The following is a 19633-nucleotide window of genomic DNA, read 5'->3' on the forward strand; positions in this document are numbered from 1 at the left end:
GAACAGTTAGCTGTCATGTTGCAATAACTGTTAGTGGAGTATAATCTATAAAAATACTGAATCACAATGCTGTTGTACACCTGAAACTAATATATTGTAAATCAACTCTAATTCAATTAAAAGTAAAATTTTGTAATAAAAAAAAAGAAAGAAAAGTACCTGCCTAGCTGTAAAATACCCGACTAGTAGTCCTCAAAACTGCCAACGTCACCTGAAACAAGGAAAGACAGAGAAATCAAGAAATCAAGGAAAGTCAGAGAAAGGAAAGACAGCCGAGAGAAGCCTCCAGGACTGTGACATCTAAACAATATATGGTGTGCTGGATGGGGTCCTGAAACAGAAAAAGGACAGTAGCTAAAACCTAAGTAAGTATGAATCAAGTGTGCATGCATGTGAGAGGGTAACAGGCAGGAAGGCCAGGGGTCTCCAAACAGAGGAAATAGGCTGCAAGTGCCAGATATTTTTATCTCTCTCTCAAGCGGCAGGAGGAAACAAACCAGCGATATTTTTTTCTTCTCTATACAAATTTAAAAGGAGGTTTCTCTTAAAATGCTGTGTTGCCATGACACCTGGTTTCACCTGAAGCTAACTATTCTCAAACCTTGAGTTAACCAACACATTTTTTTATGGAAATGTTTGTCTTAAGATATGTTAATTTACCCCAGACACTGTAAGTTCCTCCAAATGGCCTAACCTACTTACTCAGATATTGTTCCCCTAATCTATGTAAACTAAACTATTTGTTTGGTAATCTGCCCTTCTGCAAGATTCAAGTCAATCGTTTTATGGCCGGGGATAAATTATCTGGTGCCATTCTAAATTTTAAGACATTCCTTTCTTTTCATTAACAGACTGCGAGTGCCTATATAGCTTATAGCTAAAGACTAGGAGGGGGGTACTCTTTCTGCCCCCTTCTGATGCCTATGTCAGAAGCTTTCTCTATCTCCTTTATGCTTTAATAAAACTTTATTACACAAAAGCTCCGAGCGATCCAGCCTCATCTCTGGCCCCGGATTGAATTCATCTCCTCCAGAGGCCAAGAATCCTGGCGTCTTATCGTTCAGCAACAATCTTTCACATGCATTCTCAGTCACTCAGTGCTGTTTGATTCTTTGCAACCCCATGAACTGTACCCCACCAGGTCTTCTGTCCATGGCATTTTCCAGACAAGAATACTAGAGTGGATTGCCATTTTGTACTCCAGGGGATCTTCCCAACCCAGGAATCAAACTCGTTTCTCTTCGGTCTCCTGCTTTGGCAGGCAGATTCTTTACCACTGCTCTACCTGGAAAGCCTATAAATAAATTATGGACTTAGGTTAATAATTATATACTGGTATCAGTTCATCAATTGTAACAAATGTACCATATCAGTGTATGATATTAGTAAAATGGGGAAATGGAGGGCAGTTATATGGTAACTTGCTTATACTATGATCTTAATTTTTCTGTAAACTGAGAACTTTTCTAAAAAAGTAGTCTACATTTTTAAACTTTTTAAAAAGAAAATCAATTGGTTTACCAGAAAATGCATTGTTTTCCCTTTATTAATAGTTTTAAGTCCCTGAAATACAGTGGGTATTTTAAATCTGCTATTCAGTTTATCCTTTACCATGGGAAATATTCTTTTAGTTTTTATTGTGATAAGAACAACTACATGAGATTTATGTACACCAGATCTTTAAAAATCACTCATCTTGCCTAACTGAAATTTTCATACCTGGTCAGCAACTCCCCAGTTCCCTACCCTCCAAGCTTTGGCAACCACCATTTCACTGTTTCGATGAATTTGACTATTTAGATTCAATATAAGTGGAATCATACAGTAACTGTCCTTCTATAACTAGTTTATTTCACTCAGCATAACGTTCTCAAGATTTATAAATGTTGTTGCATATGACAGGATTTCCTTTTATCAAAAGGCTGAATAGTAGTACATTGTGTGTATATAGTACAAAATTTTTAATCCATTCATCTGTCAATGAACATGTACATTGGTTCCACATCTTAGCTATTCTGAATAACGCTGCAGTGAATGTGGGAGTGCTAATATCTCTTCAGGATTCTGATCTCAATTCTTTAAGATAAATACCTAGAAGCAGGTTTGCTGGGTCAGATGGTAGTTCTATTTTTAATTTTCTGGGAAACCTCCATATTGTTTTCCATAGTGACTGCACCATTTAGAATTCCCACCAACAGTGTACAAAGGTTCTAATTATTCTACGTTCTCACCCACACTTGCCTTTTTTTTTTCTTAACTGTCCTAACAGATGAGAGGTGACATATTATCGTAATTTGATTTGCATTTTCTGATGATTAGCGGCATTAAGCACTTTTTCATACACTTGTTGGCCATTTGTATGTCTTCTTTGGAGAAATGTCTACTCAAATCTCTAACTCATTTTTAGCAGAATTATTAGGTTTTCTTTTTATTGAGATGCTGTTGTTGTTTAGTGGCTAAGTCATGTGCAGCTCTTTGTGACCCCATGCAACTCTTCGTAGCCTGCCAGGCTCCTCTGTCCACGGGATTTTCCAGGCAAGAATACTGCAAATGGGTTGCCACTTCATTCTCCAGGGGATCTTCCCTACCCAGGGATCGAACTGACATCTCCTGCATTGGCAGGCAGATTCTTTACTGCTGAGTCACCAGGAAAGCCCACTATTGAGATGTAGAAATACCTTATATATTTTGGAAGCTAACCCTTATCAGATATCTTCAGGAAAGTTACAGTATACAAAATCAGTGTTTAAAAATCAGTTGTGTTGCTATACAGTAGTAACAAACTATTGGAAAAGGGAATTAGGAAATCTATCCCATTTATAATAACATCAAAAAGAATAAACTATTTAGGAATAAACTTAATTAAGAAAATGAAAAATTTGTACACTGAAAAAGACAAAACATTCATAAAATAAATAATACAAAAACAACTGGAAGGATAGCTCGTGTTCACAAATTGGAAGAATTAATATCATTAAAATGTCCATACTACCCAAAGATATTGGAGAAGGGAATGGCAATCCACTCCAGTATTCTTGCCTGGAGAATCCCATGGACAGAAGGGCTTGGTGGGCCACAGTCCATGGGGTCGCAAAGAATTGGACTGGATTGAGAGACTAACACATTACCCAAAGATATGGACAGAGTCAAAGCAATGCCTATCTAAGTCTCAATGGCATCATTACAGAAATAGAAAAGACAATTCTAAAATTCACATGGAATCACATGAGACTTTGAACAGCCAAAACAATCTTGAAAAAGAAGAATCAAGCTATAGGCATCAGACTTCCTTATTTCCAAATTTAAAGCTATAGCAATCAAAATACCATGTATAGACATAAAGATAGTCATGGAATAGAATAGAGAGCCTAGAATTAAACCCACATGTATGTGGTCAACAGATCTTTGACAAGAATACCAGGACTACACAGTGGGGAGAGGATAGTGACTTTAACAAAGACTGCTGGAAAAACTGGACAGCAACATGCCGAAGAATAAAACCGTCCTCTTCTCTTACACCACACACAAAAATCAACTCATAATGTACGGGTTTTGGCTAGAACTCCTGGGAGAAAATATAGGAGAAATCTTCATAAAGTCAGTCTTGACAAGTATTTCAAGGTTATAACATCAAAGTTCAGTTCAGTCGCTCAGTTGCATCCGACTCTTTGCGACCCCATGAACCGCAGCACACCAGGCTTCCCTGTCCATCACCAACTCCTGGAGTCCACCCAAACCCATGTCCATTGAGTAGGTGATGCCATCCAACCTTCTCATCCTTTGCCATCCCCTTCTTCTCCTGCCTTCAATAACACCAAAAACAGACAAGAGAAGCAAAAAAGAAAGAAAGAAAGCAAAAAAGAAAGAAAGAAAGAAAGAGATAAGTGGTCCAAACTAAAAGGCTTCTGCACAACAAAAGTGATAATCAATAGTGTGAAAGACAACCTAAGGAATGGGAGAAAATATTTGCAAACTAGCAAAATGGTTAAAACCATTAACCTATTGAATGTGCTCTGTAATATAACAGACAGTAGCTACATGTGACCATTTAATTTTAACTGCATTAAAATGAAATAAAATTTAGAATGCAATTCCTCAAGTCATCTCAGCCACATTTCAAGTGTTCAATAGCCACATATAGCTAGTGGCTATCATACTGGACAGCAAAGATATAGAACATTAGCAGCATTGCAGAAAGTTCCATTGCACAGTACGGTACTCAAACAGTAGACCAAGAGAATATTAGGCATATATTAATCACTTAATTAATATTTGTTGAATTGCTTAAGGTGGGTGTTCTTTCCTAGGAAAAAGTGATATTTAGCTATGTTTTATTTATGTGTAGAAAGTTTATGCCTACTTATAAAAAATTGACCTTTAAGAGTTCATAAATTTTGAAAATTAAGATTTTTTGGCAGTTCCTTTCGAAGAGTGTAGTTTTTCCATAACGTTTCACTGACGGGGGCTAAAGGAGAAGACGCCAGTGTGCTCATGAAGAGAAGACTTACACCTCCCTGGGAACTGTCTGCGCTGTGCTGTTTCTTCCCCTACTCCCCCTTTGAGCCACGGTGCTACAGCCCCACGCAGAGGCAGCCCTGAAAGGCAGCAGAGGAAAACTCTGGACTGCTTGGGCAATTATGAACTTGGAGAAAACAACATTAGAAGAATCGTGACAAGGATGTCTGAGGAAGGATATGTGGATGAGGAGAATGGTTTCAGAACGCTAAGACCATGTGACAAGTGAACGCCTCTGGATGGCCCGGTCAGTGCTGGGCAGGCTGTCAGTAGCAGGAGCACAGTCTGATCCATCCTAAGGCTGTCAGACAGCTTTCTCCCCCAGCTACTTCCTGTCTTTATTCAGCGGGCCTTCAGGGATGGAGGCCGAGCATGAGTTCAGCCTCATGATCCCATCACAGCTGGCCGGTCGGCCTGCCAGCCGTAGAGGCCAGAGCAATGCTGAGCCCCTAAAACATGATTTCTAGCAGGACTAGCCGGCTAGCTTGTGGCAAGCTAACTGATTATATGGCATCTTCCCGCAGGATGCAGAGCTTCATCTTCACAGGATTACATACACTTTCTTGGCATCGGTGATCTCCCCTCATGCGGTACTTCTGCCAGGGCCCCTGTTTGTGGACGTTCAGCAGCAAACAAAGCTGGGTGTAATACACTCCCGTCCAGAGCGAGCTGAAAGCTGCTCCCGGGAGCACCGACTGCCTGGCAACTCTGGCCGTCCCTGCTCGGGGACTCAAGCTTCCTTCCGCAGAGAAAGTCCTCTGGATGAGCGGGGCAGCTGCATGGGTGAGAAGACCCCACTGTGCCCAGAAACGGCGAAGCCCTAAGAGGCACGACCAGGCACTAATATTGTCTCCAAGACACAAAGACTGGTTTTCTAACACACTATTTGTGTGGTAATGTGGACTATAAGAATTTGTAAGCACTTTGAGAAAGTTAAAGACATGACAAAATTAGATCTACTGATGGTGTTGTAAAAGAGATGTGATCAAATGATTTAAAATAAAAACTTATAATTTCTAGAAATTATTCTACATCTGGGCTATCTCCAATATCAGCAAGTAAAACTGAAATAAGAGTTGGATGTCAATTGAATAAACAAAGTACACTAAATATTTATTATTTAATGATTGCTACAGTTTTTCACTTAATATAGGGCAACTTTGTTTGGTCTGGTTTAGCTGATTTTTTTTTGTTTTAGGGGTGTGTGGGGAAGCAGTTCCTATTTAGAAGGAATCTGGATATATACTGCCTTCACCTATAAAATTGGACCTTGGGGATACAAATTATTTTACCTCTAAGATCTTCTTCCAGATGTTGTATTTTCTAATTGTATAAACAGAATGAAAAATAGATAGTATTAGATACTATGAATATAAAAACAAACAATAGCCATGTAATCAGAATATTTGTATTTTTGACATACTCAAGTTGATTTAAAAGTGTTCACAAAATATTAAACAACATACTATAACTTTATAGCCTCAAAATATTCTCCTAAGAGTTTAAATTAAAAAAAAAATTCTGAGGAAAAAGAATAACAAAAAGAGTATCTATTTAAGGGACATGATCAATTACTATTAATACAGAAGGACTGATAATGAAATATTTCTTCCTGGAAATCAATTTCACACATTTATCCACAATGGAAAATGTGAGGCAGGAGAGTGGTGAGCACCTGGTTATCTCTCTGATTCTTACTCCAAAGACAATATTGCCAGCATTCAGCATCTGCTCTTCAGCTAATACTTCAAGGAGCTGAATAAATTTCACTCTAGCTGATAAATCCACCCAAAAGAAAGGCTGATGTCAAATGTGAGCAAACTGCGTGCTGCAGTGAAAGAGCACAACCATTGGAAGGAGGAGATGTGAGGCCTGGTTCTGGTCCTACCATTTCATCGTCTTAATCCGCCTGGGTCTTTTCTTCATTAACTCAATAGAGACAATAATACCACTCACCACAGAGCATTCGTGTCACAGTCAGAAGACACGGTATGTGTGAAAGCAGCTTGAAAGCTGCAATGTGATTTGTTCTTTCTGTTGTGCATAAGCCTGGGGTTCAGAACTCTCCTATTTAGTCCTAGAGACCATGTAGTCAGTGGGAAGGAGCAAAGGGGAAATCTACAGAAATGGCCCTGGTTCGATTGACAGCAATCTCCCCATTCTTAACCTAAATTTTTCATCAAAAGAATAATATCATAAGAGAAATGATTGTTCAGTCTTCAGAGTCAAGAACTTAATGGGTAACACTGCAGTTTTCCCAGTGTTCAGGTATGCTTATTAGTAATGCCCTTTTCTTGTCAAAGGTGTCCTACTTAGCCAATAAATTACATAATCACCACAGAGTGCTAATAGGTCCTAATAATAAAGCAGCAGTCATTAGTGAGTGGTCATTTATGCAGTCATCAGTGAAAAACTATCCAATGCTCTCTGGAGAAGGCAATGGCAACCCACTCCAGTATTCCTGCCTGGAGAATCCCATGGACAGGGGAGCCTGGAGGGCTACCGGCCATGGGGTCTCAAAGAGTCAGACACAACTGAGTGACTAACACACATCCAGTGCTCTGCATACGTGAGGTGCTACCAACCCTCTCTCCCTACCAATTCCCTGCCGGAGTGATTGATGCAACTAATAAAGTAACAAGTGAATCACTGGATTCCTTTCTAGAAAAGTTGGAATACTATGACTAAGGTGCCTCACTGGAGTAAAAGTCCAGCTCCTTCTTTCTGCATAGAAACAGCGTTCAGCTAGTTCAGGGCTCCCAACCTCTCATTCTGCGCCATGCGTCACCACTGGCTGGGTTCTGACGAACAGCATGTTTGAAGGGGTGACGGGCAGCACTTCCAGGTCTGGCTGAGAATCACGCATACACCCCAAAATCTCACAGCAACTCAGCTCTGATCATTCTGATGACAATCATCCAGGGAGGGAAGCCTCTGTGTTGAGCAGAGCTGGCTCCTGTGAGAGAGAGAAACCTGCTTGCTAGGCCATTCTGGGTTTTGGCCTTTTTGCTATAACACCCTCACTTCACTGTAACTAGTAGAGAGAGCTTAGAGACTGGCCATCTTTGGAAATAAAGCACGGTGCTATAGCAGGGGAAGGAGTAAACCAAGAGGATGGAGAGAGAAAGACACTGAATGACCTCTTCCCCAGCCCTCCTCGTTTCTGCACCCTGCTTCTCCCTCACAGGAGCGGCACGGTCAGCAAACAACAGTGTGGCACTCTGAGAGCCCCACCTCACTTTTACTTGAAAACAGAGTTCTTCCCTATAATAATTCAGAAGAAATCTCAGATTGCCTACTGATCACTCACATACACCACCACCACCAACCCACCTCCATCTTTCACTGCCTTTTGTCCCCTGCTACCAAAGAGACCGAACACTGACTGGCATGGTTGTTGAAGGGTCACATTAAATCCTGGTTGACAGAAGCAGGTGAATAAAAACCACAAGCCATTAAAGGAGACAGAGTACATTGCAGAAGATGAGAGAAAGTGAACAACCAGAGCAGATGGCTCCCACAGATGCTGGAAAGTCAAATAGGAAGAGATAAACCATAATTCAAAGGGGAAAACAAATGGGGGAAAAAAAAAGAATGAAATACTACTCCTGAAAGATAAAGTAAGAGACCAAAAGTATAAAGAATCAAGTAATAGAAATGTCAAAACAAAAATGAGAATGAGAATAGAGAAAGTTGAAATCGAAATGATAATGGATGAAAACTTCCTGCATTTAAAGACCTCACCAATTCTTGCACATAACTAATTCCTTAATGCATCCTGAGACATCTCTTGATGAGCCATCTCAAACGTGAATTAAAACTCTTAAAAATATACTGGCCTCTAATGTGGGATGTTGCGAGTAGAGGAGGTTGAGGTGGTGATGGGGGTATGAGAACCCCTATGTACTTTCTGCTCACTTTTGTTACAAATTTAAAGCTGCTATTAAAAAAAAAAGTTTATGAAAAAATATATATGCAAAAGATTACTTGCAAAGTAATGGTAACTCTGCAAATATCGGATGTCTTTTCTGTAACTCTGGAACATAGAAAATACTGAAATAACTTTAAGGCAATGAGAGAAAGCTATGTGGTTGAAGAATCCCACACTCAGCAGCCAAGATACCATTCTTCTACAAGAGAAAAAAGACAGTGTGACATTCAGAGCTCACAGATCACACACACAACCAAGTGCTTATCTGCGGAGCACACTTGAGGAGGCATGCCAACGAAATAAAAAAGAATTCAGTTATAGGATCCCAGGCTGGAAGAATAAGAAATACAAGAGAAAATAGTGGTGAGCGATGACTCTTGCATTTTTAATAAATTTAAATTGATGATAATATGAGCAGAAATTAATGTTTAAGTGACAAGTGAGGATTTTAAGAACCAAAGATATTGTAAGGTAAAATGTTATAATAGCTTAGAATTAAAAGTCTAGATTATCTGAGGAAAACCCAGGAGTTGGCAGAAGGAAAGTATGTAACGTGAGGAAATAGAGAAGCAAAAACATTTAAAAGTCTTACTGGGTAGATGGGAGGAAGTGGTAAGTACAATGACCTGGAGAATACAGATATGTATCTGAGAGTTAAAAACAGGAAGGTAACCAACAAGAAAGAAAAAAAAAACCACTTCTTAGTGAAAGGAGGGCACAAAAGATTATTTTAAAAGGATAAAGTAGGGTAAAAGTTATTGAAATTTAACCTAGTCAAACAAAAAAAATGTAAAGAAAGAAAAAACTAACAAAGTAAAATTAAAAATAAATATAAACTGATGCACAAAAAAGCATAATTAAGGGTATCTTCAAACCAGGAATCCTGGACCAAATAACCATGAACAGGCTGAACACTGCTATCAAAATCCATGACCCTCAGTTTGACATAGAAGCAAAGTTCAAATTAGAATACGGAAGATAAACAGAAGGGTCTCACCAACATACAGCACATGCTTAATCAAAATCATGACTGGAAAAACATAAGAGTTACTTAAAGAAAGACTGTTTATAGAAAATATATATAAAAAACAAAGTGTTTTTATTTTTCAATAGCTAAAAATAAAGAGATGGATAAAGATATATCAAATAAATGCCAGAAAAAAAAGGACTGTGGCATTATCAATACAACACAAAACAGGATTCAAATTTAAAGAACTAATGGCCTAAAGACTTTTTAATAACAATAAACATAAATCTCCAACATTGCTACAGATACAAAGATTCATGTACTAAATAATAGAGTAACAAAATCCAGAAGCCAAACATTTGATAAAACTGATGAATTTGTGCAATATTTTTAGAGAAATGAGTACAGAGGCAATGATTGTATTTTTCTAATAGCTGAAACTAAGAAACAGGAATTTGTTTTCCTTTGCTTATGAGACCAGTTGTTTCATCCAATTCAACTGTTAATTAGCACACAGGATACAGACAAGACATTGGTCTAGAAATAAATGAAGTTCAGGGAGTAAAAGATTAACAGAAGTTTTAAAAACATTTCTTCTGTTTAACTTCTACCTCAAAGAACCTGCAAATTGAATTTGATTTCCCATAATTATAATAGTAAGGAATTCAATGAACATACAAAGGTATTAATAAAAAGTGGTGAAGTATCTGAAAGTGGAAAAGATATCCAATTATTGTTCAATAGTTCTTATAAACTATACAAATGATCTCAAGCGTGCTGCATCATATTGGAGTGTCTACCAACAGTATTTAATATATTATCTTAAGTATCTATCCCTGAAAAGCCTAGAACCACACACTGACACATAATACACTGAACTAACACAACAAGAGGCATGCTCATGAATCAACAGAATGAGAAATTACTTAAGCATGGGGTTCACAGCTATATAGGAAGGCTTATATGGGTAACTAGCTGTTAATGAGCTTGTTCGGTACAGTACAAAGTACTTTATTCTTTCTCCCTTTGCCCCTTCAATCAGTTCAGTTCAGTCGCTCAGTTGTGTCTGACTCTGCAACCCCATGGACTACAGCACGCCAGGCCTCCCTGTCCATCACCAACTGCTGGAGTCCACCCAAACCCATGTCCGTTGAGTAGGTGATGCCATCCAACCATCTCACCCTCTGTCATCCCCTTCTTGTCCTGCCTTCAATCCCTCCCAGCATCAGGGTCTGTTCAAATGAGTCAGCTCTTGGCATCAGGTGGCCAAAGTATTGGAGTTTCAGCTTCAACATCAGTCCTTTCAATGAACACCCAGGACTGATCTCCTTTAGGATGGACTGGTTGGATCTCCCTGCAGTCCAAGGGACTCTCAAGAGTCTTCTCCAACACCACAGTTCAAAAGCATCAGTTCTTCAGCCCCTTCAATAACTCTCTGGAATCTAGTTCTTTCTAGCCTTTATAGCTCATCTTAGTCACAGAGTAGTCTCATCTTACTTCAATAATTAAAATCCCCAGTCCAATTTTATGTAGTATCATGCCTCTACATTTAATTCAATATAGACACATCTCTTCACTCAGTTCAGGTCTGCCTAAATAATGGGAAGGAAGTGTGGTGAAAAACATAATAATAGTAAACAAGTTTTCTGAAAATATAGTTGTGAAGCTAAAGAACCCCACATATACACTCTTCTCCTATAGTTAGGAGTGGGAGCTAAGTGCAGGTACATGATACACACCAAAAATCCTCCCCAATGGAATCCTCTCATATACTCCTCAAAGTCTACTCTTTCCTAGGGCCAAGGTAGAGGATTTGTAATATTGGTATAACCTAATTCATAGGCTCTTAACTCATCCTAGTTAACTTACTTTAGATTGTGTCTTTGCATGACAACTTCACGTCAACTGTATGTTTCTTGGTCTTTAATAATTCAGTTGAAACTGAGGGGGGAATAAAAGATTCCTGCTTTAACACCATAAAGACGAAGTGAAAGAGAAATAAAATAGCTCATTTGGGAAGGCAATGAGATATGTGATAAAAGCGAGACAGCGAGACTTTTAAAAGCCAGTGAGGAAGTGAGTAGAGCATGTTTAGCAAAGCTGCTTCCAATCTATAAACTCCAAAACTTCCATCCAAGGCTAGAAAACCAGATGAAAGGAATGTAAGATGTTTACTGAGTCAGCAACCAGGTAGGAGACAACCGTCCACGTCAGTCTCAGTTAGTCACGTAATTATTCACTCAAAAAACATTTATTGAATATCTACTGTATTTGGCAGAGGAAATACAGAAATAAAAATGGCATAACCTTACTTCCCATAGAGAGCTGGCCATTTTATGACAGAGAAAGACATGCAATAAGGAATACCTACAAGTAAGGTGGAGTGAAAGAAGATAAAATCTTGGTGACTGGATGAGGAGATGAGATTATCAGTACCAAATTAAACAAACCAAGAAGAAATTGCATCTTAAATAAATAACTGAAAAACTCAAGTGATCTTTTAGTGAGTTCCTAGAATGGAATAGTCAAATTGAAGACTCCATTTAACTTTCAATTTTCTGTTAGCCTGACAAATTTGATTGGTGTTTTTTCCATAAATGAGAAGCTGCAAAAATGCTAGATATATAAGTAGAGAAAGTGATAAACCTAAGAACTTTATTAGCCCACTTGTTTATGGATAATCCAACCTGGAGAAAATACTAACGGTTTCCTTTTAAGAAGCAAAAGGCTCCACTTAAAACATTTAAGACAAACATGAGACTAACAAAGTAATGTCTGGATCAGAAAGGATTATATGGATCAATTCAATCCAGTGGAACAGGGTTTCCAAAGGTCAATGGAGGTCATAGTTTTTCCACAGCAGAAGTCATTTGGCAACATGTAACAAAGTTGACAAAGTTACCACAACAAGCACCAGAGACAGAATGGCATCAGTGAGCCCTGACCCTCAGGGATCCAGAGATGAGTTACAGTTCACGGCGTTCCTATGGGTAAACTGGATGGGCTGACACTATGTGACCAGAATAGATGAAGAATGGGTTAAGAGAATGCTTAAGCAGACACGGTGGCAGATATGGAGGTTATGGATGGGCTACCTCACCAAGGCTGCCATAGCTACTGCAAGTGCCTAACAATCAAAAATAGAGATCAAGGCTGAGCCACTGCTATGAAACTACCCCTCAAGGAGACCAACCAACCACTTGGTAAAAAACCACAAGCAATTCATTTTGACAAGAATCAACATTTACACCAGATTTGGGATTTAGCTTTCCCACATGCATTAACTTGATTTAGCTCAAGAATTTTAAATCATCTAGGGTCTGATTGTCATCCTAGGATCCCGCACATATCATCCTTTTATCAGCTAAAGAGCTGCCACTGTGAATCCATGATCACAGATTCTCCAGGCCTACAATTTATCACATGATCCATAAACAACTGCCTCCCAGAACTTTAGAATGACCTCTGAAAGGCTCAACTCAGGCATTAGGTTGGAGATGAGATCATGCGTTTTTGGGATGTTGTCAGTTAATATGCTACAAATGCTTTAAACCAGTAGACTTTATATGATGCTGAAAAATAGAGTATTCTAAGTCAAAGCATTAGAAGTAGCACCTTTCACCATTACTCACAGTTACCCACTTGAGAAATGGTACCAACAGAGGGCATGCTAAGAGGGTACTAAAACTAAACTTGGGGCTAAGCTACTGTATGGACATTTGGGGGTTTCTATGCCAGTATAAGGTCCGTCTAATCAAGACTATGGTTTTCCAGTGGTCATGTATGGATGTGAGAGCTGGACTGTGAAGAAAGCTGAGTGCCGAAAAACTGATGCTTTTGAACTATGGTGTTAGAGAAGACTCTTGAGAGTCTCTTGGACCGCAAGGAGATCCAACCAGCCCATCCTAAAGGAGATTGGGAGGACTGATGCTGAAGCTGAAACTCCAGTAATCTGGCCATCTGATGCGAAGAGCTGACTCATTGGAAAAGACCCTGATGCTGGGAGGGATTGGGGGCAGGAGGAAAAGGGGACGACAGAGGATGAGATGGCTGGATGGCATCACTGACTCGATGGACATGAGTTTGAGTAGACTCTGGGAGTTGGTGATGGGCAGGGAGATCTGGCGTGCTGCGATTCGTGGGGTCGCAAAGAGTCGAACACGACTGACTGACTGAACTAAACTGACCTGACCTGAATGCCAGTATATCAGCAGGTAAAAGCTAATAAACAACAAAATAACAGATTTACTATAATAGTAAGACAAATGGATCCTGGTTACAATAAGGAGGTAGTTCTATTGTACAGAGCAGAGAAGGGATGAATATTTCTGGAACTCAGAAATTTTATTAATTTTATTAGTGCTTCTAAACCCTAAGTGACAAAGGCAGGGTAACCAGGGGTTCCAACCACTCACATCAAGCTCTGTGTCTAAGGTTAGGTTTCACTAGAAGCAGAGTGTGAAAGAAGGATTCATCTGAAAAATTATTAGTTGGGGAAATGTTCCTAGGAAAACAAACAGGAGAGTAGATAAAATGAGACTGAGAAGAAAGAAGGACAAACAACAGTATGATATCAAGGCCAAACAACATAGAGAAATAATGTTTCCATCCCACAGGACAGCTCTGGGGACCATATGGGTGACATCTCACAGAGGTACTGAAAAGGAGTCAGAGCATCAGAGTAGCTACATCCTACTAGTCTCTGGTTAAGAGTTGCCCCCTCGAGGATGGAAATTCCCATGTAATTCTGAGTCTCCTTGTCTGTTGGCAAAGTGGGTTCCAGCAGCCTGATGATAGCCCAGTGCCAAAGTGATTTGGGTACTGACTGTTGGACATGAAACAACACTGAAATTCGGTGTACACACACACACACGCACACACACACGCGCGCACACACACACACACATAGTGAAAGGCTCCAAGGAGACGTGGACAAGGCATCTGCTATAGTCTGTCTGGGTTACCACGCTGGGCAAGCAGCAGAGAACATCAAAAATGATAAGTGAGAGCATGGAACAATCCAGAATTGGTGACAGGAAAGAGAAATGATGAAAAAGAGGAAGAAAAACAGTGAAATAATAAATCAAACGTGGGACCAAAGTCCTAGCAGAGACTAAGCTTGTAATTTGGCCTTTCAATCTTTGTATTGCCAGGTTTTTTTAAGAAACTGTGACCAGTCACTGCCTTGATACATGGAATCTGAGATGTAGACTGTAGCCAACAGATCCATATTACTTTTCGAATCTTTTCTCTCAGTGTCACCTGGAAAGCTTCCAACTGCCGGGATCTGCCACTGTGAGTCTGAGGGCTTAGTCTGAGTCTCTGCAGAGTAGTTCTCACAGGGGCAGCAGGCTGGAAGTACCAGGAAAACAACACCTTTTCTCTTTCTCTTTCTGGCTAGAGACATCCTTCAACCATCTCTGGTGCACAAACATCACCCTCTCTTGCCCCTCTGGTTGGGATCACTCTGAAGCATGAATTTTACACTATTACCCAGAGCTGTGAGGTTAAGCTTCAAGTCTCCATCATGAGAGCTGTTTCAATAGTGTATCTTCTTTCTAGAAGAGAAGCTTTTCCTCCTTTTCTCACTCCCCTACTCCCCTGCTGATGTTTTCTGCTCTTTCCAAATACACTCCTTGCACTCAGATCCTTGTCTCCACGGCTGCTTCTGAGGGAATCTGAACTCTAATACCCAGTTCCATGATTATTGGTCCATTTAAGCACATGTTTCTCTCCTAGGGGCTTCTCTGATAGCTCAGTTGGTAAAGAATCCGCCTGCAATGCAGGAGACCCCGGTTCGATTCTTGGGTCGGGAAGATCCACTGGAGAAGGGATAGGCTACCCATTCCAGTCTTCTTGGGCTTCCCTTGTGGCTCAGTTGGTAAAGAATCTGGCTGCAATGTGGGAGACCTGGGTTCGATCCCTGGGTTGGGAAGATCCCCTGGAGAAGGGAAAGGCTACCCACTCTAGTATTCTGGCCTGGAGAATTCCAGGGACTATACAGTCCATGGGGTTGCAAACAGTCGTACATGACTGAGCGACTTTCACTTTCACTTCTCATCTAGAGCAGGTATATAAAAGCACTGAGACTCTTTGAAGAGTCTTTGAAGAAATATAGCAGAGTGCTATGAGTCTTACCTCCTGGAAAGAAGGAGAGGAAAAGGTTGCTCCCCTTAGCAAAGATAAGCAAAGCTGGAGGCTAGGGGAAGCGGTAAAGCTAGATTTTAATCTGTAGCATCTATTGCAATAGAGAAAAGTCCAGTGTGAACTGAACCCAACTTTGATTTCTACAGAAGTTACTGGGTGCTTTAAAGGATGACTGAAAGAGCGGGGAGGGAACTGAGCCAGGGCTCCATAGAGTCAGAAAGTGAAAAATTACAAAAAGGAGGGCGGGAGGAAAGAGTTGATCCATGTGAAACCATCTGGATTTGCTAACTGGTGCTTGTGGAAGTTAGACTTCTCCCCTCCCACATGGGCCCACAAGACTGGGAGTCAGGGGCCCTATCTTCAGATATTGACTGGAATAAACAGTACATTTTGTTGGCATCCTTAAGTTTTCTCAGGCACACACTTGAAGGAGGACTAGGGTCATCATAACGATGCAGCCTTGAGCTGTTACAAGCTATACTGATGTTTGTTCAAGCCTTTATAGGCCACCACCAACGAAAATGGCTAAGAGGAGCCTGGCCAGAGTTTGGTTATGAGAGAGTCCATGTCACCTCTCGACTATAGAGGGCTGCATTGCTGGGAGGTTGGGATGTGTTTCCTGTAATTTAGAAGCACCAGACCAGCTGAGAAATCTTAACTGAGAAGTGACAGCTAGTTAGTTCCTCCCTGCAGAGAGAGGAAGCTGACCTCTTCAGAAAAAAGTACTTGGTATGTCCCAAGAACCAGCTGTGGACCATGCAGTACAGAAGGTGATACGAGGCAGGTTCTCCTATTTTCCCAACAAAACTGCCAGCGTAGAAGAGTAATTGTCTCCAACAGGGAGCATCTGCTGGGAGTTGCCACTGGAACACTAGGAGCTGAAAAGGGAGCAAACATTCAGACAAGTAGGAAGCAGAGAACAGACTCCAAAAGACTGACAGTTGAGAGGCTCTCAGAGAAGTCTCTAAAGAATCCATGAAAGGTCAATTTGAAGTATTGTCTGGGCCTGCAGAGAACAATGGCAGCTTACAACCCAGGCCAGCGAAGTCCAGAGTCTCTGCTCTCCTTTTCCATTTCTCCCTCCATTCCGGACATAGAAGGTCAGAAACAGCCCCTTACAAGCAGGAAAGTACCCAGTAAGAAAGAGAATAGTAATTTACCTTACACTTATCTCTAGAGGGCAGGAAACCCACATCATGTATGTCTTCTATACACCATAACTTTGACATTGGCTGTGTTCTATTTTAAAATTAAGACGTGGTTTTGTAATCTAAAGAAACCAGTGGACTTTCCATGGCCTAAGAGAACCTAGAAACCTCCTGGAATGTTATGGGTTGAATTGTGTCCCCAAAAGATACTCTGAAGCCCTAAGCCCTGGACCCTGTGAACGTGACTTTATTTGGAAATAGGAACTTTGCAGATGCAATTAAGTTATTAAGAGGTCATTAGGATGGGCCCTAATCCAATAAGACTAATGTCCTTTCATTGTAAGGAGAGGAAACTGCCACATGAAGACAGAGACACAGGATCGATGGCCACGTGGTGACAGAAGCAGAGACTGGAGCAATGCATCTACAAGTCATGAAATTAAAAGACGCCTGCTCCTCGGAAGAAAAGCTGTGACAAACCTAGACAGCATATTAAAAAGCAGAGACATTACTTTACCGGCAAAAGTCTATAGATTCAAAGCTATGGTTTCTCCAGTAGTCATGTATAGGTGTAAGAGTTGGACCACAAAGAAAGCTGAGCACCAAAGAATTGATGCCTTTGAACTGTGGTGTTGGAGAAGAATCTTGAGAGTCCCTTGGACTACCAGGAGATCCAACCAGTCCATCCTAAAGGAAATCAGTCCTAAATATTTATTGGAAGGACTGAGGCTGAAGCTCCAATATTTTGACCACCTGATGCGAAGAACTGACTCATTGGAAAAGCCCCTGATGCTGGGAAAGATTGAAGACAGGAGGAGAAGGGGACGACAGAGGATGAGATGGCTGGATGGCATCACTGACTTGATGGACATGAGCTGGAACAAGCTCTGGGAGTTGGTGATGGACAGGAAGCCTGGTGTGCTGCAGTCCATGGGGTTGTGAAGAGATGGACACACTGCAACTGAACTGAACTGTTCTACAAGCCAACAATGCTAAGAGTTACCAGCAAACCCCCAGAAGCTAGGAAGAAGGATGCTCTTGCCATTTTCAGAGGGAGCATGGCCCTGCCAAAACCTTGATTTTGACCTCCAGAACCATGAGACAGTAAATTTTTGTTATGCTAAGCACTTAGTCTGTGATACTTTGTTAGGGCAGCTCTAGGAAACTAATACAGGGCCTGTAATAATTTTCATACATTTTGTTCTTGTTGTTTAGTTGCTAAGTCATGTTCAACTCATCTGCAACCCTGTGAACTCTAGCCTGCCAGGCTCCTCTGTCCATGGGATTTCCCAGGCAAGAATACTGGAGTGGGTTGCCATTCCCTTCTCCAGGGGTCCTCCCCACCCAGAGGTGGAACCCATATCTCCTGCATTGGTAGGCAGATTCTTTACCAATGAGCCACCAGGAAGCCTTCATACCACAGTAGGAGAAAAACTCCCCACACTAAATACATGTTAAAAGGACCATTGGGACAATTTGAAAATAAAATTAACAAAATTTCATGTATAACAGCATCAAAAAAATTTAGGAATAATTTTACAAAAGAAGTAGAAGACTTATACACTGAAAACTTACAAAGCATTGTTGAAAGAATTTAAAACATTTCTAAATAAATGGAAACAATCCTCAAATTCAGTAACTGGAAAGACTTAACATGGTTAAGATTGTACTATTCCCCAAATTCTCTACACATTTCTATATATCTACAAATTTCTATACGTTTCATGCAATCCCTATCAAACCCCTGGCTGACTTTCTTTTTTGCATAAGTTGAAAATTTTATCCTAAAATTCTTATGAAAATGCAAGAGACACAGAAGAGTGAAAAAAATCTTGAAAAAGAAGAACAAAGAGCATTTACACTTTCTGATTTCAAAACTGACTACAAAGCTACAGAAGTCAAGACAGTGTAGTACTGGCATAAGGACAGACACATAAATCAACAGAATAAAATTAAGCACAGAAATAAACCTTTACATCTATGGGCAGTATGTGAACTGAGAACTTCCAGATGTACAAGCTGGGTTTCTAAGAGGCAGAGGAACCAGAAATCAAATTGCCAACATTTGTTGGATCATAGAGAAAGCAAGGGAATTCCAAAAATATCTTCTTATGCTTCATTGACTACACTAAAACCATTGACTGTATGGATCGCAACAACTTTTGTGACAGCCTTAAACAGACGTGAATCCCAGACCACCTTACCTGTCTTCTGGATGTAACCTGGATGCAGGTCATGAAGCAATAGTTAGAACTAGACATGGAACAACTGACTGGTTCAAAGTTGGGAAAGGAGTATGACAAAGCTGTGTGTTGTCCCCCTTCTTATGTAACTTCTATGCAGAGGGCATGAGTGTATGCTGTCTCTTCAGTCTTGTCTGACTCTTTGCAACCATTTGTAGCCCATCAGGCACCTCTGTCCATGGGATTCTCCAGGCAAAAATATGGAGTGGGTTGCCATGTTCTCCTGCAAGGTCACAGCATGTGAAATGCCAGGCTGGATGAATCACAAGCTGGAATCAAGATTTCTAGGAGAAATAACAACTGCATATATGCAGATGATATCACTCTAATAGCAGAAAGTGAGGAGGAACTAGAGAGCCTCTTGATGAAGGTGAAAGAGGAGAGTGAAAAAGCTGGCTTAAAACTCAACATTCAAAAAGCTAAGATCATGGCACCCAGTCACATCATTTCATGGCAAATAGAAGGGAAAAGTGGAAGCAGTAACAGATTTTATTTTTCTGGGCTCCAAAATCACTGTGGATGATGACTGCAGCCATAAAATTAAAAGATGCTTACTCCTTGGAAGGAAAGCTATGACAAACCTAGACAGCATATGAAAAAGCAGAGACCTCACTTTGCTGACAAAGGTCCGTATAGTCAAAACTATGGTTTTCCAGTAGTCTTGTATGTGAGATGTGGATGT

The sequence above is a fragment of the Cervus canadensis genome, chromosome 19 (genome assembly GCF_019320065.1).
Source record: "Cervus canadensis isolate Bull #8, Minnesota chromosome 19, ASM1932006v1, whole genome shotgun sequence".
Taxonomy (NCBI): domain Eukaryota; kingdom Metazoa; phylum Chordata; class Mammalia; order Artiodactyla; family Cervidae; genus Cervus; species Cervus canadensis.